This window comes from Arachis ipaensis, chromosome B01 (genome assembly GCF_000816755.2).
Source record: "Arachis ipaensis cultivar K30076 chromosome B01, Araip1.1, whole genome shotgun sequence".
Classification (NCBI taxonomy): domain Eukaryota; kingdom Viridiplantae; phylum Streptophyta; class Magnoliopsida; order Fabales; family Fabaceae; genus Arachis; species Arachis ipaensis.
Genome location: NC_029785.2, coordinates 69,954,541 through 69,962,004, shown reverse-complemented (window position 1 = coordinate 69,962,004; position 7,464 = coordinate 69,954,541).

Genomic DNA, 7,464 nt, shown 5'->3' with positions numbered 1-7,464 from the left:
TCGACCCTTACTCACGTAAGGTATTACTTGGACGACCCAGTGCACTTACTGGTTAGTTGTGCGGAGTTATGAAAAGTGTGATCACAATTTCGCGCACCAAGTTTTTGGCGCCGTTGCCGGGGATTGTACGAGTTTGGACAACTAACGGTTCATCTTGTTGCTTAGATTGGGTAATTTTATTTTATGTTTAAGCTTTTTATTTTTAGTTTTCGAAAAATTCAAAAAAATATGTTCTTCAGAATTTTTAAGAATGAATTCTAGAGCTTCTTGAGATATGTTAAAGCCTGGCTGGCTGTTAAGCCATGTCTAATCTTTTGGAGCGAGGTTTCTACTTTTCATTGTAGAAAGGACATGTCTGTATTTGTATGCTGAAGCTTGGCTGGCCATTTAGCCATGTCTAATTCTTTTGGACCGAAGCTTTAGACTAACATTGCATGAATCCTGAAATTCTTATTAAAAATTTTGTATCTCTTTATTTTCTTTTGCTAAAATAATTTCGAAAATATACAAAAAAAATAATAAAACCATAAAAACCAAAAGTTTTATGTTTCTTGTTTGAGTCTAGTGTCAAATTTTAAGCTTGGTGTCAATTGCATGTTTTAATTTTTCTTAAGAGTTTTGAAAACTCATGCATTGTGTTCTTCTTTGATCTTCAAGTTGTTCTTGATGATTTTCCTTGTTTGATCTTTAATTTATCTTGTTTTGTGTCTTTTCTTGTTTTTCATATGCATTTTTGAATTCATAGTGTCTAACCATTAAAAATTTCTAAGTTTGGTGTCTTGCATGTGTCTCTTTTCTTAAAAAATTTTCAAAAATATTTTCTTGATGTTCATCATGATCTTCAAAGTGTTCTTGGTGTTCATCCTGACATTCAAAGTGTTCTTGCATGCATTATTAGTTTTGATCTTAAATTTTTATGTTTTGTGTCATTTTGTTGTTTTTCTCTTCCTTCATTAATTCAAAAATCAAAAATAATATCTTTCCCTTTTTTTCACTCATAAATTTCGAAATTTTGGGTTGATTTGGTCAAAAATTTTAAAATTTAGTTGTTTCTTGTTAGTAAAGTCAAATTTTCAATTTAAAAATTCTATCTTTTCAAATCTTTTTCAAAAATCAAATCTTTTTCATTTTTCTCCTTAATATTTTCGAAAATTTTAAAATTAATTTTCAAAATCTTTTTCTTAATTTTTATTCCATATTTTCAAATTTATTACTAACATTTAATGTTTAGATTCAAAAATTTCAAGTTGTTACTTGCCTATTAAAAAAGGTTCAATCTTTAAATTCTAGAATCATATCTTTTAGTTTATTGTTAGTCAAGTAATCAACTTTAATTTCAAAAATCAAATCTTTTTAATTTCCTTTTCAATCTTTTTCAAAATGATTTTCAATCATATCTTTTTCAAAATTTAATTTCAAAATCCTTCTCTAACTTCTTATCTCTTCAAAATTGATTTTCAAATTTTTTTCAATTAACTACTTGACTTTTTGTTTGATTTTAAAAGTTTACTATTTCTTATCTCTTTCAAAACCACCTAACTACTCTTCTACCTCTCTAATTTTCGAAAACCCCTCACCACTTTTTCAAAATTCTTTTTAATTAACTAATTGTTTTATATTCTAATTTTATTTTATTTTTTTTCTTAATTTTTGAATTCTAACTCATAATTAAAATAAATACAAAAATATTTTTTTATTTCCTTTTAAATTAATATTCGAATTTCCTCTCTCTCTCATCTCTTTCTATTTATGTTATTTATTTACTAACACTTCTCTTCTTCTTAAAATTCGAACCCTCTCCCTCTCTCTGTGTTCGAATTCTCTTCATTCTCTCTCTACCTCATTCTTCTATTCTTCTCTATTCTCTTCTTTTTCATAGACATTCTTGTCGAAACTGATCCTGAACCTGAAAGGACTCTAAAGAGGAAGCTAAGAGAAGCTAAAACACAACACTCTGGAGAGGACCTAACAGAAATTTTCGAAAAAGAAGAAGTTATGACAGCCGAAAATAACAACAATAGTGGAGATGCAAGGAAGGTGCTTGGTGACCTTACTGCACCAACTTTTGACTTCTATGGAAGAAGCATCTCAATTCCTGCAATTGGAGCAAACAACTTTGACACTGAATTGCAAGTTTCATGGACTTCCATTGGAAGATCCTCATCAGTTCTTAGCTGAATTTTTGCAAATCTGTGACACTGTTAAGACCAATGGGGTTAATCCTGAGGTCTACAGACTTATGCTTTTCCCTTTTGCTGTAAGAGATAGAGCTAGGACATGGTTGGACTCACAACCTAAAGAAAGCCTGAACTCTTGGGAAAAGTTGGTCAATGCTTTCTTGGCCAAATTCTTTCCACCTTAAAAGTTGAGCAAGCTTAGAGTAGAAGTCTAAACCTTCAGATAGAAGGAAGGTGAATCCCTCTATGAAGCTTGGGAAAGATACAAGCAATTGATCAGAAGGTGTCCTTCTGACATGCTTTCAGAATGGAGCATCCTATGTATATTCTATGATGGTCTGTCTGAATTGTCCAAGATGTCATTGGACCACTCTGCTGGTGGATCTCTTCACCTGAAGAAGACGCCTGCAGAATCCCAGGAACTCATTGAAATGGTTGCAAATAACCAATTCATGTATACTTCTGAAAGAAATCCTGTGAATAATGGGACAACTCAGAAGAAAGGAGTTCTTGAGATTGATACTCTGAATGCCATATTGGCTCAGAATAAAATATTGACTCAGCAAGTCAATATGATTTCTCAAAGTCTGACTGAAAGGCAAGCTGCATCAGGCAGTACTAAAGAAGCCTCCCCTAAAGGAGAAGATTATGACCCTGAGAATCCTGGAATGGAAGAGGTGAATTACATGGGAGAATCCTATGGAAACACCTATAATCCTTCATGGAGGAATCATCCTAATCTCTCATGGAAGGATCAACAGAAGCCTAATCAAGGTTTTAATAATAATAATGGTGGGAGAAATAGGTTTGGCAATAGCAAGCCTTTTCCATCATCCTCTGAGCAACAAACAGAGAATTCTAATCAGAGCCTCTCTGACTTAGCAACCATAGTCTATGATCTATCTAAGACCACTCCCAGTTTCATGACTGAAACAAGGTCCTCCATAAGAAATTTGGAGGCACAAGTAGGTTAGCAGAGTAAAAGAGTTACTGAACTCCTTCCTAGTACTCTCCCAAGCAATACAGAAGAGAATCCAAAGAGAGAGTGCAAGGCCATCAATATGTTCAACATGGCCGAACCTGTAGAGGAGAAAGAGGCAGTGATTTCCAGTGAGGAAGACCACAATGGACGTCCACTGGCCACTAAGGAGTTCCCTAATGAGGAACCAAAGGAATCTGAGGCTCATACAGAGACCATAGAGATTCCACTGAACCTACTGTTGCCATTCATGAGCTCTTATGAGTATTCTTCCTCTAAAGAGGATGAAGATATTATTGAAGAGTAAGTTACTCAGTATCTAGGATTAATCATAAAGCTGAATGCCAAGTTATTTGGTAATGAGACTTGGGAGGATGAACCTCCATTACTCATCAATGAACTGAATGCTTTGGGGCAACTAAAGTTACCTCAGAAGAAACCGAATCCCGGAAAGTTCTTAATACCTTGTACCATAGGCACCATGACCTTTAAGAAGGCTCTGTGTGACCTGGGATCAGGAATAAACCTCATGCCACTCTCTATAATGGAGAAACTAGGGATTTTTGAGGTACACGATGCTAAATTCTCATTAGAATTGGCAGACAAATCAAGAAAACAGGCTTATGGAATTGTAGAGGATGTCTTAGTGAAGGTTGAAGGCCTGTACATCCCTGCTGATTTTATAATCCTAGACACTGGGAAGGATGAGGATGAATCCATTATCCTTGGAAGACCCTTCCTAGCCACAGCAAGAGCTGAGATTGATATGGACAGAGGAGAGTTAATCCTTCAATTGAATGAGGACTACCTTGTTTTTAAAGCTCAAGGATCTTCTGCTGTAACCATGGAGAGGAAGCATGAAGAGCTTATCTCAATACAAAGTCAAACAGAGCCCCCACACGTAACTTCTAAGTTTGGTGTTGGGAGGCCACCATTAAGCTCTGAGTCTCTGTGAAGTTCTCTAAGAGCTCACTGTCAAGCTATTGATATTAAAAAAGTGCTTATTGGGAGGTAATCCAATGTTATTTAATTATATTTATTTTCCATTGCTATGTTATGTTTTCTTTAGGTAGATGATCATGTGAAGTCACAAAAACAACTGCAGAATTAAAGCGCAATCAAAAACAGCATCAAAAACAGCACACCCTGGAGGACAGGCTTACTAGCGTTTAAACGCCAGTAAGGATAGCAGAATGGGCTTTTAACGCCTAGTCTGGCAGCATTCTGGGCGTTAAATGCCAGAATGGGCAGCATTCTGGGCGTTTAACGCCAGAAAAGGGTGTCTGGCGTCTGGCTGGCGTTAAACGCCAGAAAAGGGTGTCTGGCTAGCATTAAAGGCCAGAAAGGGACAGTAGACTGGCGTTTAACGCCAGGAAAGGTAGCAGAGCTGGCGTTAAATGCCAGGATTGGCACACAGAGGGTGTTTAAATGCTAGAATGGTGTAGGGAGCAGAATTCCTTGACACCTCAGGATCTATGGACCCCACAGGATCTCCACCTACCCCACCTCTTCTTCTCTCATCTTCACACCTTTCCATAACACTCTTCCCCAAATATCGTTCCCCAATCACATCAATACCTCTTCCCCAAACACCACTCACCTATCAAATCCTACCCTCTTCTCCATAATCTCTTCACCACTCACATCCATCCATCATAAAACCCCACCTACCTCACCATTCAAATTCAAACCATTTCCCTCCCAAACCCTTCACACACGAGTTTCCCCCCTCTCTTTTCCTATAAATACCCCTCCTTACCACCTTCCATTTCTCACATCATACACACTTACCCCCCTTGGCCGAACCCACTCCTCCCCTTCATCTCCTCCATTTCTTCTTCTTCTCCTCCTTTCTTTCTTCTTTTGCTCAAGGACGAGCAAACCTTTTAAGTTTGGTATGGAAAAAGTGCTGCTTTTTGTTTTTCCATAACCATTAATGGCACCTAAGGCCGGAGAAACCTCTAGAAAGAGGAAAGGGAAGGCAATTGCTTTCACCTCCGAGTCATGGGAGATGGAGAGATTCATCTCAAAAGTGCATCAAGACCACTTCTATGAAGTTGTGGCCAAGAAAAAGGTGATCTCCGAGGTCACCTTCATGTTCAAAAAGAGTGAATATCTAGAGATCCAACATGGGATTCGAAGAAGAGGTTAGGAAACTCTCACCAACCCCATCCAACAAGTCAGGATCTTAATGGTTCAAGAGTTCTATGCTAATGCATGGATCACTAAGAACCATGACCAAAGTATGAACCCAAACCCAAAGAATTGGCTCACAATGGTTCAGGGGAATTACTTGGATTTCAGTTCGAAAATGTAAGGTTAGCATTCAACTTGCCGATAATAAAAGGAGATCCTCATCCTTTCGCTAGAAGAGTCAACTTTGATCAAAGGTTGGACCAAGTCCTCATGGACATCTGTGTGGAAGGAGCTCAATGGAAGAGAGACTCAAGAGGCAAGCCGGTTCAATTGAGAAGGCCTGACTTCAAACCCGTGGCTAGGGGATGGTTGGAGTTCATCCAACGCTCTATCATTCCTACTAGCAACCGGTCTGAAGTTATTGTGGACCGGGCTATCATGATCCATAGTATCATGATTGGAGAGGAAGTAGAAGTTCATGAAATCATATCTCTAGAACTATACAAGGTGGCTGACAAGCCTTCCACTTTGGCAAGGTTAGCCTTTCCTCATCTCATCTATCACCTATGCAATTCAGCTGGAATTGTCATAGAGGAAGACATCCTCATTGAAGAGGACAAGCCATCAGTAAGAAGATCATGGAGCAAACAAGAGAGCCCACTCATGGACCTCAACAAGAGCATGAGGAAATTCCTCATTATGAAATCCATGAGATACCTCAAGGGATGCACTTTCCTCCACACAACTATTGGGAGCAACTCAACACCTCTTTAGGAAATCTAAGTTCTAACATGGAACAACTAAGAATGGAGCACCAAGAGCACTCCATCATCCTTCATGAAATAAGAGAGGACCAAAAGGCCATGAGAGAGGAGCAACAAGGGAAAGGAAGAGACATAGAGGAGCTCAAGCACTCCATAATATCTTCAAGAGGAAGAACTATCCGCCATCACTAAGGTGGACCCGTTCTTTAATTTCCTTGTTCTTATTTTTCTGTTTTTCGATTTCTATGCTTTATGTTTTATCTATGTTTGTGTCTTTATTACATAATCATTAGTGTCTAGTGTCTATATCTTAAAGCTATGAATGTCCTATGAATCCTTCAACTTTCTTAAATGAAAAATGTTTTCTGAAAAAGAAAAAGAAGTACATGAATTTTGAATTATATCTTGAAAATAATCCAATTATTTTGATGTGGTGGCAATACTTTTTATTTTCTGAATGAATGCTTGAACAGTGCATATTTTTGATATTGTTGTTTATGAATGTTAAAATTGTTGGCTCTTGAAAGAATAATGAAAAAGGAGAAATGTTATTGATAATCTGAAAAATCATAAAATTGATTCTTAAAGCAAGAAAAAGTAGTGAAAAACAAAAGCTTGCGAAAAAAAAATGGCGAAAAAAATAAAAGAAAAAAAAAAGAAAGAAAAAGAAAAAGCAAGCAGAAAAAGCCAGTAACCCTTTAAACTAAAAGGCAAGGATAAAGAGGATCCAAGGCTTTGAGCATTAATGGATAGGAGGGCCCAAAGGAATAAAATCCTGGCCTAAGCGGCTAAACCAAGCTGTCCCTAACCATGTGCTTGTGGCGTGAAGGTGTCAAGTGAAAAGCTTGAGACTGAGCGGTTAAAGTCATGGTCCAAAGCAAAAAGAGTGTGCTGAAGAGCTCTGGGCACCTCTAACTGGGGACTCTAGCAAAGCTGAGTCACAATCTGAAAAGGTTCACCCAGTTATGTGTTTGTGGCATTTATGTATCCGATGGTAATAGTGGAAAACAAAATGCTTAGGGCCACGGCCAAGACTCATAAAGTAGTTGTGTTCAAGAATCAACATACTGAACTAGGAGAATCAATAACACTATCTGAATTCTGAGTTCCTATGAATGCCAATCATTTTGAACTTCAATGAATAAAGTGAGATGCCAAAACTATTCAGAAGCAAAAAGCCACTAGCCCCACTCATCTAATTGGAACTGAGCTTCATTGAAATTTGGAATCTATTGTATTTTCTCTTCTTTTTATCCTATTTTGTTTTTAGTTTCTTGGGGACAAGCAACAATTTAAGTTTGGTGTTGTGATGAGCGGATAATTTATACCCTTTTTGGCATTGTTTTTATATAGTTTTTAGTATGTTTTAGTTACTTTTCATTATATTTTTATTAGTTTTTATTCAAAA